The sequence below is a fragment of the Oxyura jamaicensis genome, chromosome 2 (genome assembly GCF_011077185.1).
Source record: "Oxyura jamaicensis isolate SHBP4307 breed ruddy duck chromosome 2, BPBGC_Ojam_1.0, whole genome shotgun sequence".
NCBI classification, from domain to species: Eukaryota; Metazoa; Chordata; class Aves; order Anseriformes; family Anatidae; genus Oxyura; species Oxyura jamaicensis.
In genome coordinates this window covers 80,624,711-80,645,380 of record NC_048894.1, presented here as the reverse complement: position 1 = coordinate 80,645,380, position 20,670 = coordinate 80,624,711, and the positions used below count along the sequence as shown (strand labels likewise).

The 20,670-nt window shown below is 43.5% G+C and overlaps 1 long non-coding RNA gene across 1 annotated transcript; it reads right to left on the bottom strand.

The window, feature by feature from the left end:
• Positions 1 to 1,657: 1,657 nt before the first annotated feature.
• LOC118161174 lies at positions 1,658 to 20,029 on the bottom strand. Its single transcript, XR_004747890.1, has 3 exons — positions 19,878 to 20,029; positions 15,872 to 16,010; positions 1,658 to 1,743 (listed from the first exon to the last, which is right to left on the bottom strand). It is a non-coding gene; the product is annotated as an uncharacterized LOC118161174 (long non-coding RNA).
• Positions 20,030 to 20,670: the final 641 nt, after the last annotated feature.

The following is a 20,670-nucleotide window of genomic DNA, read 5'->3' as shown; positions in this document are numbered from 1 at the left end:
AGAACAGCCTATTGCTCAGTCCACGCCAGCAGCGAGAGTTTCCTGGGGCCAAGGTGCACCTGGCCCCTGATTTCCTGGGGCACCCTCTGCTATAAGCCCTTTCACACAGCAAGGCCTCTGCTACATGGCAGAGGGGCAGTGAGGAAAAACCCCAAAGCTGTCACCTCTGCAGGCAAAGAGTCTCTTGTTTTCTTTGATGCGGAATAAAGTTACTCTTTGCTACCCAAGGGTCCTGAAGCCACCAGAAGGAGCCTTAGCTCCAGCTCCAAATTGCAACAGTGCTGTGGCTTCAGATAGCAGGTAACTTTGCTTCAGCAGCCCAGGTTTGAATATCTCACCCGAGAACTCCATAAGGCTATCGTAATTTGGCAAAGAAACACTCCTACCCTGATACTGTGATGTGATCTTGATAGCTATAATCAGGCTTCATGCTGTCCCAGGGCAATCTGGAAAAACTCCTATTTCCCCACCAGCACTTGCTTTCAACAGACCAAATCCAGGACTCTGGCTATAAAGTATTTCCATTCTGGCACCTCCTGCTGGGCAAAATCATCCCCACAGTCAGTCTGGAAAAATACCATCACTTTAGACCCATGGTGGTGCCATAAGGTACCCTGAAGGAGCACGGGCTGCTGGCATCCAACACCATCCAGCTCCCTCTGCTCCCACTTCTCACTCAAAGCAGAGCTAGAAGCTGTGCTCCAGCTCACAAAAAAGCTTACAAATGGAGACAAGGACCACCCACTCATGACAGTAACGATAGCAGAGATGGGTGTTACAAATAAACGGCGGCAGTCTGTCCAAAGCACCACCGGGGCAACTTTTCTTCTGGGAGACAAACTGGCATAAGAGGACTTCAGCGAGCTTTACAGCTGAAATCCACCGCTGGATCATTCAAAATACTTTTCCCCAAATACCCAAAGTGACTTTGAACAAAAAGTTTGCTTGCTTTCTGGAAACAAACAAACAAACAAACAAAAAAAAAAAAAAAAAAAAAAAGTTCATTAACTTCTGCTTCTTCCTTAAAAAATGGAGGAATAAAATGGCTTGAAAGAATCAAAAGGCTAATGGCCTACCTTCTGTCTGTTATTCTGGCATACATTTGGGGTCTGGCTCTTTGTGCAGATCTCGCACCTCTCGGCATTAGGACTTTTTATACTTGAGGTGTAAGTCAGTCCCATCTACACTGAAATCAAGTCCACCCATGAAGTCTGCATGCAGATCTGAAATCATTCATTTCACATCACAGGGCTGAGAATTTACTGATCAAGCTCTCTGAAGTGTTTCAGGTACATAGCTTCTATCCACATTTTTATTTCATGAAAAAAAATAATAAAAAAAAAATAAAAACATAAAAAAATGGGGCTAGTTATGTTGAAATTAGTTTCATAGAGAGTTTGGACATATCTACAAATGAAACAAGCTAAAAGCAACATCACAGCTAAGAGGTGCAAGAACAAATCCCAGCTCATGTGCCAATTTCATGGACAAGATTCTTTAGACAAAATTTTGTGCCATAAATAGTCATGGAAAATTCTCTTCAAAGGGTTTTGAGCCTTCATTTCTCATCCCCCAAATAGGGATGGTACCTTAGTACCATCTTTCTTCACGTTTGTCTTACCACTCCTAGCAGATGTCTCTGAGCAGCAGCACCCACGCCTGCAGCTGGCTGGGGCACACTATCTCCACTGGGATAATGAGCCCTTCCATAAGAAATTAAGACTTTCAAAAAGGAGGGAACTACTAAAATAATAATAATAATAAAGAAAAAAAAATGTAGAACCTCCAGGGTATTACTATTTAGGTGTATTCCTGGATTTACCCAAACACATCCCCCCTTCCCTCCCTTTTTTTTTTCATCTGGGAATTTTGTCCAGGTGGAATTTAAGGCTCGTGGAGATATTCCAGGACTTTCTACAGGTATTGCATCCTGATTGCAGGAGGACAAGAAATCTCCTTGCTTTCAGCTGCACACAAAGTTGAGGTCTGTATGTAGGGAACCTTCTCTCCAAAAGGGTAAATTAATGGGATCCCCACAGCCAGCACGTTCCCCTGACACCATGCCAGCCGGCACTGTGACAAGCAGCTTTCCACAGAGCACACAAGCTAATCTTAAACCTTCTTTTTGTAGGGAGGCAGAGAGAACTGGCAGCTCATCTTATAGCCTGGAAAATACAGTTCAGCTGTGGCATGGGGTATAACAGGACCAGGCAGTCACACACACGCAAGTGCATAAAACAAAACCAGTCCTTCCCCAAAACAGCAGAAATACCACATGTGCACAGACCTGGGCAAAGTGCACATCTGCATGCAGCAGGCTGCAAAATGCCAGAGAGAAAAACCAGCAGTACCACGAATACAAATTAGAACTGAGGATTATTTGTACTGGGGGATTTCCTCCCAGGACTCTGCTGACCCAAAATGTGTAGTACAGCTCGAAAATCAGTCCTGCAGCCAGGGAGCAAAGCACTAGAGGGCACCAGCAGGATAGGGCCAGTCCTGCTGCTGGAGTTGGCTGCCTAACTGGTCATTAAACACTTCTCTTTCCTTTTTCACTATCTTTTTTTTTTTTTTCGTTTTCATTTCTTAAAAGGAGGTTTAGCTCACTACCATAAGCAACACACACCTCTGCCCTGCGCAGTCACAAGTGTCCTGCTGTTAAAGAGAAAAGTTTGGTGCTGAGCCCAAAACCAGAGAGATTTTGCAGCTCCCTGCCTTTCCACAGAGTTTAGATACCCAAGGTGCAGAGCATGAGGGGGTCATCAGGCAGTCTGGGCAGTACAGCATCCCCCCAGAGCAGGAAAAATGCTTGCTTAGCAGAATTTGACGTTCATAATATTCATAGCTTGATGCCAGGAAAGGCAACCGAGGAAGCAAAAAAGATGAAGGATGGAGACCTGTTGCCAGTCTGCCTCCTCTTCCTCTGGGTTGCCCGTTTCTCCCCCGCCCTGTTCCTACAGGCTCTGCAGCAGGTACTGCCTTGACTCCCATGGGATCACATTTGCACAGCTGCTCTTACTCCCCCATCAGCATCACCTTTACTGCCCACTCTCCTCTCTCCTCTCCTTAAATACTCACACTCGGGGGCCGTACCAGTGGTGGGAAGGCCGAGCTGCCCCCTCCTCACAGGAAGGCAGGGGGGCTACACTGGCAGGCAGCGCCTTCCCCCGCCTCCCCATCACCTCGAGCATCCACCTTTGGGGACCGGCAGCAGGTTTATATGCTTGCTGCTGGGCCTTCGCTGAGCAGAGACTGCCAATTGTGCTGCACTGTACTTAATTATGTAGTAGTTTTATGAGGTGGACTGCAGCACACAGGGGACCAACGTGAGACTGCCAGATTTATTGCGCTTTAACTCTGAGCTGACAGTATAACAGGCTCTAAGAGGTAAGTCCTCAGTGCTTTATTCACTGATCATTTGCCCTCTCCCTGTGTTTTCATACAAGGCTTTGGAGCCTGTCTGGGACTACAGGGAGAAGCTGGAACAGTGAATAGGAGCAGTAAAAAGGAGAGAAAGGAAGGCAAACAGGGAAAGAGAGACCCAAGGAGAGGGAGGGAGACAGAGGAGGAGAAGAGGCAGCTTCTCAGTGTAAACCCATAACCAGGTTCTCCTGGCTCTTGCTCTCCCATAGCTCTTGCTTTTGGGGTCATTTTATTGTTGTTGTTAAACAGGTATCACAAACTGGAGCCTCATCAGCAGAAGTAACACCACCTGAGATGCGAATGGCAGCATCGCTGCTGGATCACTAGCTCAGCACCACTGCTAGGACAACAGCAACACTCATATTTCACCAAAATAATAAGAGGACCTTCTTGTGGGTTTTTGGCTGGGAACAATCCACCCTCATCCCCATCCCACTGGAAATTGACCAGTAGAGTTATTCCAACAGGAGGTCTTCACCCACATCCTTTGACAACATGGACTGGCATTAGCCACACGCTCTCAGGGTTTGGGGGGAAGAAATACTGCCTGATTTTGGGACGTGGTTGGCTATGTGTACCAGGAGGATGGAAAAACCATCACACTCTTTTTCTTTTTTTTTCTTTTTTTTTTTTTTTAATCTTCACTTGTGCGGTATTTAAAATATTGCTTTGAATCTATACAGATTTTCAGTTATTGGACCTCTTGGATTTTTAAACCTCCCTGACTCTCAGCCAGACTGCCTCTGTCTGCATTGAAAGGAGCCATTCTTCTTCTCCTTTTTTTTTTTTTCTTTTTTTTTTTTTTTTTTTTTCCCTTCAGTGAAACTGGAGCCTTTCCCTTCCCGTAACTTTCAGCTGGCTGAGCCATTCCTAGATCTCTGCATTTTTCACTTTGCAGGCTGACCCCCAGGACTTCAGGAGACTCATAAGAGAAGTTATGTGACACATTGGCTGCTGTGAAAAGCCATGTTGATGAAGGCAAAATGCTACAGATGGCAAAATAAAAATAAAATAAAATTTAAATCTTAAAAAAAAAAAAAAAAAAAAAAAGTTATGTCCACAAGGAAGAAGCTGGGTGCAAATGTTCAGAGGGGAACACCACCAACTACAAACTACTGGAAAAGCAGCAAAAAATAGCAAGGGTTTACAGTGTAAGACAAAGTATGTGTGTCATTTTTCGTTAAAATTACTTTTTCCAGAAGACTACTAGGAACAATGTTTTAGCTGTTTCAAATTGTCTTTCAAATACAATTATTAAGAAATAATCACATTATTAGGAAATCATCTGATCAAAGTAAAACTACAGCTTTAAAGTAGTTCAAATTAACAGATATAAAGTGTCTGTAACAATTTACAGGGAACAGCACATTTCACTTGGAAAAGTAAATATTTAACATTATTGAAATGGAGTTTAAATTATTAGACTGCTGTAGAGATCTTTTTAAAAAGTCCCAGGACATGCTATCAAATGCAGGATCACACAATCCATTAAATTTTTCATGGGACTTAGTGTTTGAGAAAGTTTCGTAAAATCCCTGGGATGCCCCATGACTTTTAATACTGATTCATTGCAAAAATACCATCAAAATGAGCTCTTAGTTTATAAGTTACCAAACGTAAAAGGATTTGCAAAATTAATTTCTTTACCCAACATAATGAACAGTTTTGACCACTACACAGTCTGAATGCAGAAACTTTAGTTTTCCCCTGCAGTTTTCAAAGAGCAAGCACCCTTAGATGCTACTGCATCTGGAGGAAGGATAAATCTCTATGTTGCACTGACACAGAAAAGGACAGAAATGCTACTGGGGTGCTCTAACTTACAGCTTTGAACCGCTTCTCCAGTAAAATACCAACACACCTAAGCTCTCGTTTTACTTCTGGAATTACCTGGGGAAGGATCGTCCCGGAACCCATCACAGGAGCAAAAGATGAGTGCTTTTAAGATTACAGAGAGCGGATGCACAATTACTACCATGATACTTACACTGTAGCGTGTTTGTGTCTGGATCTGCCTCCCACTGTGTGTCTGTATCGCACTTAGCACAACAGAAGCCCAGATCCTCTGGGGCACCTATCTGGTGCAGTAATATGGATGTTAAACAATAAAAATTAACTAAATGCCTTAAGAGGTGATTCTATTTCACAGCAGAGTTTTATGGAAGAAATACATATTAAATATTCTGCTATCCTAACTGAAAGCATGCTTTTCCTTTCTTTTTTTTTCCTCCACAAATGTGCTAAAATATTTTTTTAAAAAGGAAGCTTAATTATAATTAAATATTTTAGGTTTATAAGAAGTTGGTAAACAAGATCAACTTCAGTCTTTGCAGAGCTCTTATTTAATACAACTTCACACAGACCACAGTCATAGATACACTTTTAAATGGGAAAAGAAAAAGAAAAAAATAAAATAAAGAGAGAAAGAGAAGACAAGGAAGACTGTAATAAAAATGTTTTAACAAAAGGTCATTAACAGGATCTTATTTAACTATCAGTGTGTAAGAGATGAGAAAGAAGATCTAAATGGCAGTGAGAATTCTTTAGACTTCCATTCAGCACCTTCATGGGTGGAAAAGGTTGTGCTGCACCTTGCTGCTGGAGCTTTCTGTCATTAAGGCACATTAACATCGCCCCAGCACGGCGAGCTCGTGTTGTGTCAGCTCTGCATACCAGCCTGCGTACGTAGGATTTCACACCGTCATGACGGGAAGATTTTACTTATCCATCAATGGCTAGGAGACGTCAGATAAGCGGACAAAGGAAAACACCAAAGCATGATTAGGCAACCTCTCTCCTTTACGAAATGGTTTCCCATGCTGGGAAGGTGAACGGGACTCCTAAACGCAAGTGTTTACTCCTGCCAGCAGCCAAATCTCTTTCCCTGAAAGACAGCATCCCTCATGGAGGGGGTAAGCAGGTTTCACACCATGCCCTACCCACCTGCCTGCCAAGGGTTCCCTCCAGCAGCTGCTCACCAGCTCCATCCCGTGCCGATGCACAGGGCCATACACAGCCCACAGCACCCAGCTCCAGCCTGGCAGACGCCCCCAGCAGCCCTCCTGTGCCTGCTTGCCACAGCAACGTGTTTTTTCGCATCTTCCACTTGTCCTTCCATGCTCGCTGGGGCATTTGGGAACTATTTGGATCTGCACTTCTATGAGATCTTTCAGCACCACGTATAAAAATTAATGGGATGAATCATGTGCACGCTGGATGTTTAAGGCATGTGTGTCTGTGTCTCCCTATAATTTTTCAACCTGTTTTCCAATTTCAAGCAAATTTGACAGAGGGGCAAATGATGCTGGGACACAAAGTTCCCACAGGCTCTGTGAAAACAGACATCTGAATAGAGGAAATTGGCAAGACGACTGCACGAAAGGCAGCAGGATCAGCTCAGCTCTCATGAGACAGGAGTACACCCTAAAGACACAAATACACAGGAAACCAGGTTTCATTGGGTCTGCAGCTCATGGAGCTGCTTGATTCCATGATAAATCATGTCTGTGCATGACTGGTGGGCAATCTGCACTGCGTTTTACAAACAAAATGGAGCCTGACTGCTCCTTTCCAGCATTAGCACCAGCAAAGAGACACACAGTGCTTCAGAAATTCAGCCCCAAAGCACATTCCCAGGTCTACACAGAGCGAGCTGTGCTTTCAAGGAGAGCTGGAGCACTGGCACAGGAAAAGCAAGGTCAGGCTGACACTTTTCATTCCCAGAGGCACCCCACACTGTTCAGCACTGGAAAATGTAAGAGCATCTACTCCTGCAAAAGGGAAGGAGAGTCAACATGTGCCTGCTGCTGTTGTTTGGAGGAGACACAAGATGAAACTAAGACGTGCACCCCTCAATCCTCCCCAAATTGTGCTCTCTCTGCACTATGACCAGTCCCCAAAGCTTTCCTAAAATACAAAGAAAAGCAGGTTAAATGGGCTCAGAAATGCAAACTGTTTTTGTGACTAGTTGTTAAACCCAAGATCTGTCCCCAGCAGTTCAGGAGACATCTCCAGCAGGAAGAAGATGGAGCAGACACAACAAGTTCTCCAAACTGAGGATACACAGCTCCATGCAAGCATTGCATTGAGCCAAGGCATCAACACCCATTTTCTCAGCAACATCCTCTAACTCTGTCTGCACACCGATACACCCCAACGGTACCTACACTGGAAATTGAACACGAGTGTGTGGATTGCCACTCTCAGATTCAGGCTCATTTTCAGATTAGGCCTTTGCTGGGAGGCTCTTTGCCTCCATTTTTCTCAGGATAATTTTAAACACTCATCACTTTCTAGGACCTTGTTTGTTCTGCCATCTATCCATGCTCCTGAGGAGCTCTCTCCCATGTCTCTCCCAGGGATGTGCAAACCTTCACAAAGCGACCACTAGCAAAACACCTCTGCACACACAAGCTAACTTAGCCCTTTTTTTAGGACAATGCCTATTTTTGGGAAAGGCAAAGCTGTTATTTCAGGCAGTTCATTTTGTAATGCAGTCTAACTCATCTGAGTTTTTATTTTCTTAAATGGCTATGGAGAAGCAATCACGCCTGAGCCATACGACCGTACTGTGTGTTTGCTTTGTAAATAACCAGTTTCACATCTGTCAAGCTCATTGTGTATGTAAACCAAGACATTTTTTTACGCAACCACAGTGAGAAAGAGCTAACTATCTTCACAATTACATACATTTTTTCTTCTTAAAAACTCACAGAAGGAGTTTGTCTACCTCTGGGGCAATGACTCTGGTTATGCACAAAGACAAGCACACACACACAAAAAAAATAAAATAAAATGCATGTGCTGCCTGTATCTCCACAACTGTAGGAATCACATCTGCTATGCACCTATGCCATAGGAAGACCAAATACCTGGGTATTCACCTTCAAACCCACAAATTCTCCGTCTTTTACTTAAAGGGGAGTCCATACTAATGGTCCTGGTTATAAAAATAACCCAGGGACCAGAGACACGGACACGAGCAGGTTTAACATTCCACCAAGCAGGAGGCAGCGGTGACCTACATACCCCCGTTGATACATTTCACAAGAAACTGCAAGTCGCTTCAGCAAAATATGACTCCTTTGATACCTTCCTGTTTAATTTAATACAGACTTTTAGTATCCAAAGAACCCCACTGCTTTGAAATCAGGAAACTCGGTCAAAGACTTAGGCAGTCAGCCCACAGCTGGCAAGCACAGTTCAGGGGCCTAAAATACAACTGCTCACTAGGCTTGCGTTCGGAGACAATGGAGCTTTTAAAATTAAGGCTTGTATACACAGGCAAATTTATCAGCCTAATTATAGTGGCATAATTAGGCCGATAAATTTCCCTGTGTAGACAAGCCCTGCGACTCTCAAATTCATAACTAGGCAGGTCTTTGGGGGTGGGGGCGAAAGGGGGTGAAAAAGCAACTCCTGGAATATACAAGCAATAAATTTTCTCTCTGTTATTTTTCCTAAGATTAGTTTTTTCCTCCAAGCAAAATGTGTATTTCATTTCAAATTGAGATCTGGAAGAACCTTTGATACACCATACACATGGGCAGAACCGCAGTAGGCTGAGCTTTCTCAGATTCCAGTCTGAAGACCAGAATGAAGCAGGTTGCTCACTTTTTAGAACTGTGCAGATTATGTACAGTGTCTCAGACACTCCTGTCTCTCCACAAGCATCAAGAGAAGCCTATGCTGTTAGAACCACGGTCCAGACACGCCAGGAACAATGCTATTGTTAACTCTCTTCCTTTCCATCCCTCCCTCGCCAATCTTTCCACACAGGCATATCATGTAACTCCCTTTTGAGGCTGCCAACTCCGCAATGACATAGATCAAACCTAATCTGAAAACAGCGCAAGACGTCTGACCAGGACAAGTCTTCTCTGGTCTGTGTGTGGTTAGAAAGAGTCACTCATCCCAGGCACCTTGTGTGTTTCACTCTGCCTCACCATCCTGGTGCTCTGAAGCACTACTGTGACAACAAGGGTCATATGGGGAGAAGAGTCATGGCAGGACAGCCACACTGAACCTAGACCCAAGCCCCTTCCTAATGGACAGCACCACCTGCACACCCTCCTTGTATTCCATAGTGTGTGATCCCAGCCCAGTTATTGATAGTATTGAGCAAGTGACCCAGGCTTCACGAGAATTGTGACAATAAAGCTATTGCAGAGGTTAATCTGCAAGCGCTGGCTTCAGATTGTCATAATCTCCCTCAAAACAAACCTTTGGTGAGCTCAGAAAATCCAGCCTTCAGCTTCAGCCACTTCCTCATCCCATCCTTTTATCTCCTCCCTGTCTCCAACTTTCTTCATCTTCCATACTTCTCCTTCTCATGGACACAGCCCTCTGCCTTGCTGATGGCAAAGTCTTTCTTGATAACCAGGCTTTCTTGCCAGCCCATCCCTCCTTTTTTTTTCACAATGGTATCAGCGCAGCACCAAGCAGGTAGAAGGAGAGTTGGGGTCCCCATTATCCTAGTCACTGCATGCACACATAGTGGAAGGGAGACCTGTCTTCTCGAATAAATAAGGCCTAAAGAAATGTTATTCCCATTTTACAGATGGGAAACCAGGACCAAAGATATTAAATGTCTAGCCCCAGGAAGTCTGCAGCTGAGGCAGGAACTGACCCCCTGTTTCCTGAGAGCCAGCATTCAGTGTCTAATCGCACATGATCAGTCTTCCTCTCTACCTCCCTGTAGGCACTGGGAATTTGTACTTAACATCTCCACATGTTTCTCTTGTGTTCCATTGCACACAGTCCTACACACCTAGATGGGACTCCTTAATAAATAATTGTACGTAGATCTCTGCATTTCTCCTCTACTTGTCAACCCGTGCCTCCCTTACAGCACAGGAATTAGGCTTTCCTTCCTGTATTCCCAGTGTAATTATCAAGCAAACTTTCCTTCTGGTGTAGTCTTCCTACACCATGGACACTTTAAATCTCGCACATAAATTTCTTTCGTTTCAGTGGGTCTCTCTTCTGGAGAATGACATTTAATAGTGATCTTTTTTAAATCAGGTTCAGTCCCCTGTTTCGAACTCCCATCTGCTGGAAGCAAGTTTCCACTTGGAGAGGAAGTCAGTCTTTGATTTCATAAATGATTACAAGAAGATTTAACATCCTCAGGAGCATAACTATTTTGATTAGAATATTTTTACTCCAATTCCTTTTCCAGCTGCCTCACTTCTGATACAAACCCCAAGATACAAAAATCCTTCAGAATTCACCCACAGAAACTCCAGTACAGAAGTAGGTCTTTTGCCCTCTCATGGCCTTAGGAAGATCTTTCCCACTCTTCCCTAAGACTCTGGCTCCACATAACACAGAAGATTAAAGGAGGGAGCCTTCACCACGTGGACTGTCTGCTGGTCTCTCTGTCAAGCCCTGGCAGCCGGTGTGCTGAGCACGTGTATCTGTGGGCTTGCTTGCTTTAGTTCACTGAGGAAAAAAAAAAAAAAAAAAAAAAAAAAAACACTTTGTTACTGCAGCCCTACAGCATGCCAAGACTGCCACTAAGAGCAACATGTCTTAAAAGGCAGGGGAGCCTGACAGATAAAGGCATCACCCACCATCACTACCTCAGACAGGCTGGCATGGGTGTAATTTTACAGGCAATGCTCACTTGGGCACAACCTTTCCCTCTTCAGTTCTTCACTCTGTGGCAGACTGAAGTAAAACATCAGAAGCTGTTTGCATTGTGCCCTAGTGGATTGGAGGTTTCTGGCTTCAAAGGCATATTTGAGCTGTAAGACATAATCTTTCTGCAGCTTTACTTTTGAAGACTTTCTGCTATTTATCCTTTCAAATATCACCTCCCTGAAGATATGTGTATATGTAAAATGAGATGGTAACAGGAGGGCCACAGCCTCAAGTCTCCCTCTAGTCTTCTCAAAGGCTGTCAGAAGCTCTAGAGGTTTTCCTTCAAGGATGCTCCTTATTCTGCTACCAAGTCCAAATGGGTTGGGACCAAACATAATTTTGTTATTATTTTGTTAATCAGGATCATCATTATCCCATCCTTCCTATCAGCAGTCAAGCAGCTTCACTTCAGCAGCACCGAAACAGGACAAACAGTGCGAAGCCAGCTTCACTTCTGAGGACTTCACTCCAAACCCATTCTCCAAGGTCCAAAGAGTCTCTTCTGAGATCCAGGTTACCCAGCTCCAGTTTGCAGGTGGCACATCCATCCAGGAATAGCATGATTAAATGCAGCCTATGTTTCAACACCATGCTCAGTCCGGTCCACTCTCAGTCTTGGTTAGCCTGTTTGGATTTGAACTGGCGTGCCTGGAGACTCAGACTTCCCTTTCCATAATATCATCACCAATCATGTCAGTGCCTGTGGCTGTTGTGCTAGGATGGAGAAAATAAACTTCCCCATCCTAGCACGAATGTTTCGATGTTAAGGCCAGGGAAACTTACTGATATCTTTGTGTCTGACATCTAGAACAACATGGACTGTAAGATTATGCTAGGTAATTCATACTTCAAGTTCAATAGCTGTGGTTGAACAACAACCACAATAAATACACAATCATGGAAAATCTACCACAGTTCTTAGTAAGTTGTTCCAATGGTTAATTACCCTCACTGTTAAAAACGTACACCTGGGTTTCAGTCTGAAGCTGTGTAGCTTCAGCTCCTGGCTAACGCATACCAATACACCTATGTCTATTGAACTACACAATCCCTCATACTGCGTTACGGATCCTCCTTAGTATCTTTGTACTGTGACAAGCAACTTGTTTGAAGGCTAAACAGGTGGAATTCCCCTCATGTTTTGCTATCTTGAGGTGGGGTTTTTTGTTTGTTTCTTTTCAATCTTTCAGTTGCCTTTGTAACTTTCCTCTGAACCTTCTCTATTTTTTTCTTACTATCCCTCATGAAACAAGTTGTGGATCTTGCTGAGCCGTAAGTGGTTCTCTAAGCATTCACAGATCTAAACTACCTCTTTAGGATTTGTTCTGAACACTTCCAAATGCTTTCATGAAGTCCTTCCAGGGTGCCCTGCATTTTGACCAGCCCTACATGTTACAGCTGCATTTCCAAATCACTAAGACCAAAGTAATGCTAAGTGACATTAAGATGAAGCAACAAGACCTTGAATTCCCACATTAAAATAAAATAAAATAAGATTAGAAAGAAGCAGTCTCATGGCAGAATCAGAGAGCAGAATGATCTTCCAGCTGCTCCCATTTCTTTACATAGGCAAAAGCTTTCACAGTATATTTGAGCCAGTGGCTACCAGCTGCTGTTTGTTTTACCTCAGTTCTTTCTACCTGCCACTCAAATGGCCTGAGGAGATACAACAAATTCCAGACTAACTTTCCTTTTTAATCAGAAAGCAAGCAAGTCCACATACACATGGCTTGTTTCTGCCCAAAATGCTGAGCAGCCAAGCAGAGTCAGCAGAACGGTCAGGCCCTAGAAATAAGGGCCAAGTTTGCAGGTGTGACAGACTTGTAATGGCACCTTACAGAACAGCCAGCACCTTTCTAACAGTGTGCATCTCAAACCTGTCCTTTCCAGTGGAAACTAACAAACCTGGCTCAGTTTATTTTGTGGTAGAGCCTCACTGGCTTAAAACTAGCAATATAACCTATCCTTCTGCTTTGAGTATCATAACTCCAGTGCAGAGCTCAAGAGGTTTTGTCTTTTTGCTCCTATTAATTCTTCCATTGTTGTAGCAGCACTCTCACCTAACTCAGTCACTTTCTGGAGGTTACTTTATGGCCTAAAACAGAACAAATGAAACCCTTTCCTTGCCTCTTAAGCAGAAAAACTACTATGGTCTGCCTGCATGAGACATCTTTGCTCAAGGAAGGAAGAGAGTCAGAAGAACTCCACCACACCCCCAAACCCCGTCTTTCCCCATACACAGTGCCACTGCTCTCAGAGCATTAATAAAGCAGGTGTTGAAAGAGAGGCTCAGCCTGAGGCATGCTCAGCAGTACACTTGTCGCTTGACCCACCTCCTCATCCCAAAGATTAATTAGGCCTAGCCCCTCCCTGTTAAGTTGCCTCTTAGGCACATTGCTCAGCCTTTCTCCTTTTGCCTCTGGCAGATTCACTCACTAACTTTTTATTTCAATATTCATGTTTTCCAGTTTGTAAAGCCCTCCACTGATTTTCCTTTCCTAGGCTGGCCCAAGGACCATGCTCCAGTAAGGGGACATGGGGGAGGAAGGGTGTCTGGAGGGAGAAGGGGCAGCATGGGGAGCTTCCAGTCTCTGTTCTGTAAGTCTTCCCCATGACACAGTCCTGGGTGAAAGGCACTAGCTGGGCTGAAAGACAACCCCACTTCTCAAGTCCAGAAGAAGCCCTCTCACTGCCAGGTGCTTGTTTGAGAGATGCAAGTCAGAGGTCCTTGTGCAGTGGCAAGGCTGGGCCCCAGCAACACCCCAGCCTGGGCAGGGGTTGGGGATGACATCTAGGGACAGAGAAGCTGTCTCCAGAAAAGCCCTCTGTCCTCTGAACCCTGCCCAAGGAAAGGGGGAAGATCTGAGGACTAAACCTCCCCCACTTCCTACCGGGTAGCTGGCATGGCTCTGTGCTTAGTATGTTAGCTACTGACATTCCTTGTCTTATATGCCTTGCTCTTCTTGTGCAGCATCTGTGGAGCTCAGCTACCTTGCTTGGTGCTGAGGATCCCACTTTCAGCCCTGCAACTCCTTGGCTGAGTTTTAACTTGGGCTCCTGTCCGCATGCCCTGTTTGTTTATGCCATCTGGATAGACTGGAAGCTCTTCGGGGCAATGCCTACCTTTTGCCACATGCATACAGCAATATGTTCAGTGGGGCCTTAATTAAGGTCTCTAGATGCTGTTGTAATATAAAAAATAAATATTGATTAGCAGGATCAGCAGATCCACATACCAGACATATTGCAAGACACGCCCCCGCTGTGCTTGCACATGCTGATACGTAAATGTGCCTGCAATGGTTAATACCACTGTATATTTGGCTTGTCTGTGCACTGTATGTTTTTCATGTATTATCCTTTTCTTTCATAATCAGATGTCACTTAATATCCTGACTAAGAACATTCTGTAACACAGTAGCACGAGTTTGGACAGAATCATGAAATTATCTTTGAAATGTAACACAGATGGAAAGATCAGATGACAAGTCTCTTCCATTTCTTTTAACTTTCTACTGTGGCTACCCGTGTTTTAAAATCCTAAACCATCAACGGGCTCATTCTTCATGTTGGTGATGAACTAAGTCATACTCACAGCTATCTGATTTTTGTACATGGATTGCACATTCCAGAGAAAAACCATAATGGAAAACATGATTGCAGTAACAAGCACCCTACAGGGATGCAAAATTCCTCAGGAGGATTGTTGGGGGTTAATAGGGCTCTTCTTTGCACAGTTCTGTATAGCCATTCCTATTCATATTGACTGAGCACTAGAGGAAAAGTAATAAAATTACCAGCTAAAGCCCAGGTTCCTGCCTATTCAGTATACCACACTAACTTCTAAAGACAGAGCTCTGATTGTATGGCTGAGCTAAACAGGATGGCTGTTTTTAACACCATCCTAGCTTATGGTAACCATTAACTACAACCTGACTTCCTATTACAACATACCACTGTGAACACCTATTAGTAGCTAATTGAATCATCTAAAAGTGGTCATAATTCAGACCTCCGTTCATATTTTTGTAATGTTTCTTATGGCTTTTACTATAGTACAGGAGAAGATGCAAATCAAGGTTCTGTTTAAGTGTTCATGGCAGAATAGGAGTTTAAATGGAAATCTAATGGAGTGACAAAGGGGAATAAAGCCACATTGTATTTTTGATGTTACCCATGAGACATGATAGGAGAAACTAATAACAGGCTAACAAGGCTCCCTATCTCTAAACATTTTCCAGCTGTGAGCCATTGAAGAGCCAAAAGACCTCTGAGTCAACACCAACAAATGCACATACGTCGTAATTTTCTGTGACTGCTATTTATAATTTCAATGCATAATTTCAAGGCTATAGAGCATTTTCATTCTCCTTTATATTTAAAGAAATAAAAGTATTTCATCTTGGAGGCATCATGAGTTGTTTTTCAGATCGCTATATCCTGAAGCTTTCCATTTTATTGTAGTGTTTTGGCATTTGTTTTGTATTGTTTTTTGAATATGAGTATGTTTTTACTATATTATGAAAGGCAAAGCACTGTTATTGCTGGGTTTGTGCATATTTGCTGCCAGGGTTTTTTAATTTATCTTCCAGTCTGATATCATAAAACATTTTCATCAAACCTGTGGAAAACGCATTAGGAGTTATTTTGGGTAGAAATAGGGCTACTTCAAATTAGCATAAATTAGCTTAAACAAAAAGAACAGTTTAAACATGCTACCCAAACTGAAAGAATACACTTCACTGATTTCAACAGAACTGTCAAGAGCAGATAATAAAGATAGCACACCTCAGGTGGATGTTACCTGAGCAAAAAGGTCCTCTGCCTTCTGCTGAGTCACAGCAATACAATGCTTCCAGGCCATTGCAACACAAAGTAAGGTGCAATTGCTCCAAACTTACTAAAGGTGTCATTGAGGTTTGTATCAGTTACGCAGATCCATACTGGAGGAAAAGAAAAAGAAATGTTTAGGCAAAACTTCTGCACCTCCCTCCTAAAGTGAATGACATAGCCACTGTTGAGTCTTTCTAATGTAGTTATCTATTTGCACAATCCTTGTATGAATTTCCTCGATATACTTGTGAAGGGGTGCAAACCCACTGCACTCATTTTCCACATTATCTAGCCCAGAAAAGAGCTCTTTAGACCTGCAAGTTTGGCCGTGGAACCCAATGCCCAGTCACATCCATCCTATTGCATAGGCCTTTTAGGTTTATTAGAGAAGCCAGATGCTCATGCCCTGTATCAGCATCCAATGTGGACTACTGCCCGGTTTGAATAACCACCATTTTTCAACTGATGCCACAAGAGGTATCAATCACCTGCCATTCATCAGAGTGTTCCCACCAGATTAGCACGAAGCATTTTGATGGAGAGAGACCAGTGGATTGTCTCCCCAGTGAATGTATAACAATAAGGATGTGTTTTACATAGGAGGTGGGAATTCTTCCCCGCAGATACACATGTGCAGCCCTGCTGGCTTTCTTGGAAGCCACATACATAGCCCTGAACAAACAAACAACCGCCACATCACTTCTCCCAGGCTAAAAGATCGTGCTAGCTTTCTCCCACAAGCTTATTAATGTGCCAGAAATAAGCAACTAAACCCTTAATTAGGCAATCCAAACAACAACAGTTTTAATGTCCAGCACCAGAACTTTGATTCAATCCTCACTTCAAGCACTAAGAAATCTGTATTTGTTAAAACCTTCAGAAATTTCTGGAACAAGTAGCAATGGGAAGGTAATGGCTGGGCACATAAGGCAACTGCCCTCTGGCTGCCAGATGGGCTCACACGTGTGTGCATCTCTCCTGGGTTTTGGGAAGCCCCTACTGCCCTTGTAACCACCAGAGCTCCAAGAGGTTCTTCCTCTGCTCAGGCTGGGAGGACTCTCTTTCACTGGAAAGCAGTTGACCATCCTGTGCAAGCATGGAGGCATCCGTGCTGCACACCAAGGAAGTGGTAATGTGGCTGGCACTGGGCTATCAGGGGCACAGCAGTAGCTTGGAGGGATGTGTCAGGAGCAGACTCTTTGCCCTATAAAGCCTCTTGGCATTGAGAATATCTTTATCTCATCACCTGGGCTGTAATGAGCTGTCAGTGTTCACATTTTTTATTGCAGCATGAATGGTAAAAGAAAAGAAAAAGTAATCTCTCAAAGACGGGAAAATCAAGGCCAGATAGTAGATTGTGTGCCTGTCACACTTTAATTCAGTCCCCATCCCATGGAAGAAAGGAAATTAAAATTCCTTTTTTTAAAAAAAAAAAAAAAATCTCAACTTTGACCCACTAAGCTTGAAGGTCATGACCTCCATTTGGGAAAAGCTGCACTTTCTCCTCTTCCCCAGCTCACACACACACACACGCTCCATGAAAACATTACCCTAATGACCACTGACAAAACAATGCCTGAAGGAATGTGTCAAATATAAGCATCCAAATAAGACAGCCAACAAAACATGCCTGTCTCTTAATTTAAATTCCAAGCATAGGTTAGTATCAAAAAACTGTCCCAAAAAGCTGTACAATTTTTACTAGACAACCAGTTCATCATTAAATAAATTGACTGAAAATGGCTAGAAATTAAATAAAACAGCAGCACCTGAGAGCAACCATTAATTCTGGGTTCTTTCTTTCCCAGTTGTATTTCTTCCCCTTAACTTAATACCTGTAATTTTTCCTCCCTTTTTTAGATGTTATATTTAGTTATTTCTTTATCTCTCCTTTTCCATATTTTCTTGATTTTCCTCTCATTTTCTGTGGAGCCTAACCCAGGGTTCCCCACGGAGCTCATTCACAGTCAGAAGTCTCTTAGTCAGGGAAACCTTCCACATCATCACGTTTGTCAGTGCAGTTTCTCCAGCTTTCATTATACCCTTGGGCTAAGGACCATGTGAGCCCTGGGTCTGGGGAAAGGAAGTTTGCTCTTCCTGCCATCCACGACAGCTGTCTTCAAGCATCCCAGCTGGATTTCTTGAACCCAGAATGGGAAAACTCCTGTTTAGGTTCTGTCCATAGGCAAATTTCTTTTACCCCTCAGATGTGCCATGCTCTTTGAAATTTCTGCCATTTGCTCCTGCTTTACTGAGGCTCTGGTTAATATGGTCAGAGAGCTGCTCCTTACTGGGAGGCAGGAACTAATGGGAATGTACCCCATGCTCAGCCCTGGCACATCCGGATACAACATGAGCCTGATGTAAGTAGGGATCCTACCTCCTGATGTGTTTCACCATTCTCTTCCTACATCTGTATGTAGCTGCTCTTCCTACTCTGAAAAGGTACAAAACGTTAGAGTTCACCAATACTTATTCCATAATATTTACTGTCTGGTCACATTCACTGCTGATGGTACAGCAGAAGTATTTTTCTAGCGTCTTACTTGACTTTAGCTTGTCCTGTTCTCTCTTTATCTGCCTTTTTTATAATGCAATTCAGTTTATCACCCTCCTCCCAGTCACGAAATACCAAGTTTGCTATCCAAGAAAATATCCACCAACCCCTGAAAAGCCACGGCCATGCGGCGTTACACGTGCTGAGAACGTCCTCATGCCAGTCCCAGCAGAGACTGTGTGCAGGTGCAAGCTAAACGTTTGCTTTGGTCCTTTTCAGCACAAAGCATTAAATCTCAGGATCCCTTAATGCTCCCACCCAGGCTCGCAGCAGGCACGTCTGAAGAGACATGCATTCAAGCATCTCGTAGTGCTGGCGAGGCACTTAGTTAAGCGTTCCCCTTTTGGGCCTCACTTTTGCTACTATGCACATTAATGCTCAAGGCTATGCAGCTGCACTCCAGTTCATGCAGGATCAGGTTCCCCTGCCCTCTTTCTCCTGGCTTAGCACTTATTTCTCTTTTTTTTTTCTTGCCCTATACTCATGCATGCAACACTTCAGACAGCAGTGCGCCATTAAGCTCACAGAGAACATGCATGAGCACTTCATAGCTCTCCACGCAGCCTTTTTGCCAGCCCTTCCCTTCAAAGAGCCTGCTCCAAAAGCTGACTGAAGCCAGCGAAAGTCTCCCTGTCGGCCTTGGAGCGGGCCCAAAGCAAGGGACACAATTAGACGGGAACGGAGGCACTAACGAAAGGCAGCTTGCCTGCCAGCAGGCAAAACACAGGGAGACCCACAAGGAGAAAGCCATGTTTGAGGGCCAAGCTTACAATCCTTTTTGAGATGAGCCTCTCTGCAGTGGAAGCCCTGCCAAGCAGCCTGTGTTCTTCGTGACTTCCACTCGAGCAGCATGCTGAGGCACTTGGCGGAGGCTTTGAACTGCGAGGCGAAGACAGGGCGCGGGCACTGCCTCACTTTTTTAATCTGTCAGATTTATCTGCTTAATATATATTTTATTGTCTTGTTTATTCTTTTTATGAGTCTTATTATTACAAAGCAGTATTTTTTAAATGGCAGTGGAAAATATGCCAATTGAAGATGTTTGGGAGGGTCAAAAAGAAACCCCAAATAAAATCCCATATCCAAACTGGGGTGTGGGGGGAACATCTATTGTTCTTCTCATTCCCCTTTTTCTTCTGCATGTACCAGTGAGCCAGAAGGAGATGTCTCAGAGCGATTCTCTCCAGCCTTCTCCCAATAAATAGGACAATACAAGAGTCTTCACAGCCCAACAGTTCCTACTGCCTGTTACTCAATAACTTGCAAACACATACTGTGTTAGCACCACCCAGCATGAAATAAAGTACACGCTCAATGCAAATTGTTCCTGGTTCTCCATTTTTCATACTGTTCCTTCTCCAAAATAACCTCACTTTAACGACTTATCTATCTCATTTAGATCTCGGTGCTTTCTACTCACATTAACATGAGTTGCAACGAATACAAATGTATAATCTCAGCCAAAAGAAAATCCAGCAGATCCTTTTATCAGAGTTGTAAGATGATATGTTTGGATTAAGTGTCTAGCAGGGTCCTGCCAGAGCTCTGGTTTGTTTAACATTTTCAGCAGTTATCTAGAAGCAGAAGTAGAAAAAAACATTAATTATATTCACATTTGACACCAAGACTGGGGAAGGGGACGGAAAACTAGAAGTTTACAGGGAAAATGTAAATCAGTTTAGGAGGATTTGAGAATTAGACAAGTATTATTCAAATGCTTGCAAATTTATAATTACAATAGGTCAGCAAGTAGACTGGCTTCTTATCACATCTGGATAACCCGATGATGCCATGGAAAATACTTTGCACAGAAGAACAATGGTAATATATTGGACCCCCAATTGGATTATCCATTCTTTACACAGTATTTTAACTGCTGTATAAATTAATAGAGGCATGGAGATCTCAGCAGACGAAGAGACCTACAACTGAAGAGGAAAGCAACAGAGATAATGGAAAGACTCAAACAACTGCTGCATGTGCAGTTTGCCTCTATAGCCCAATGAGAAGAGTGAAATTCAGCTACTTACTGATCACAGATCATCTGCACAGCTCTCTCTTAAGTGCCATATGTAAAGTACGGCTTACTGCAACCCAGATTTGTCTACATGTGAGATGACAAAACGTGCAAAATGCAAAAGAAGATGAGAGAGCTAGGAAAAAAAAAAAAAAAAAAAAAAAAAAGGAGCAGTTATGCAAGACAAGATAGCTCA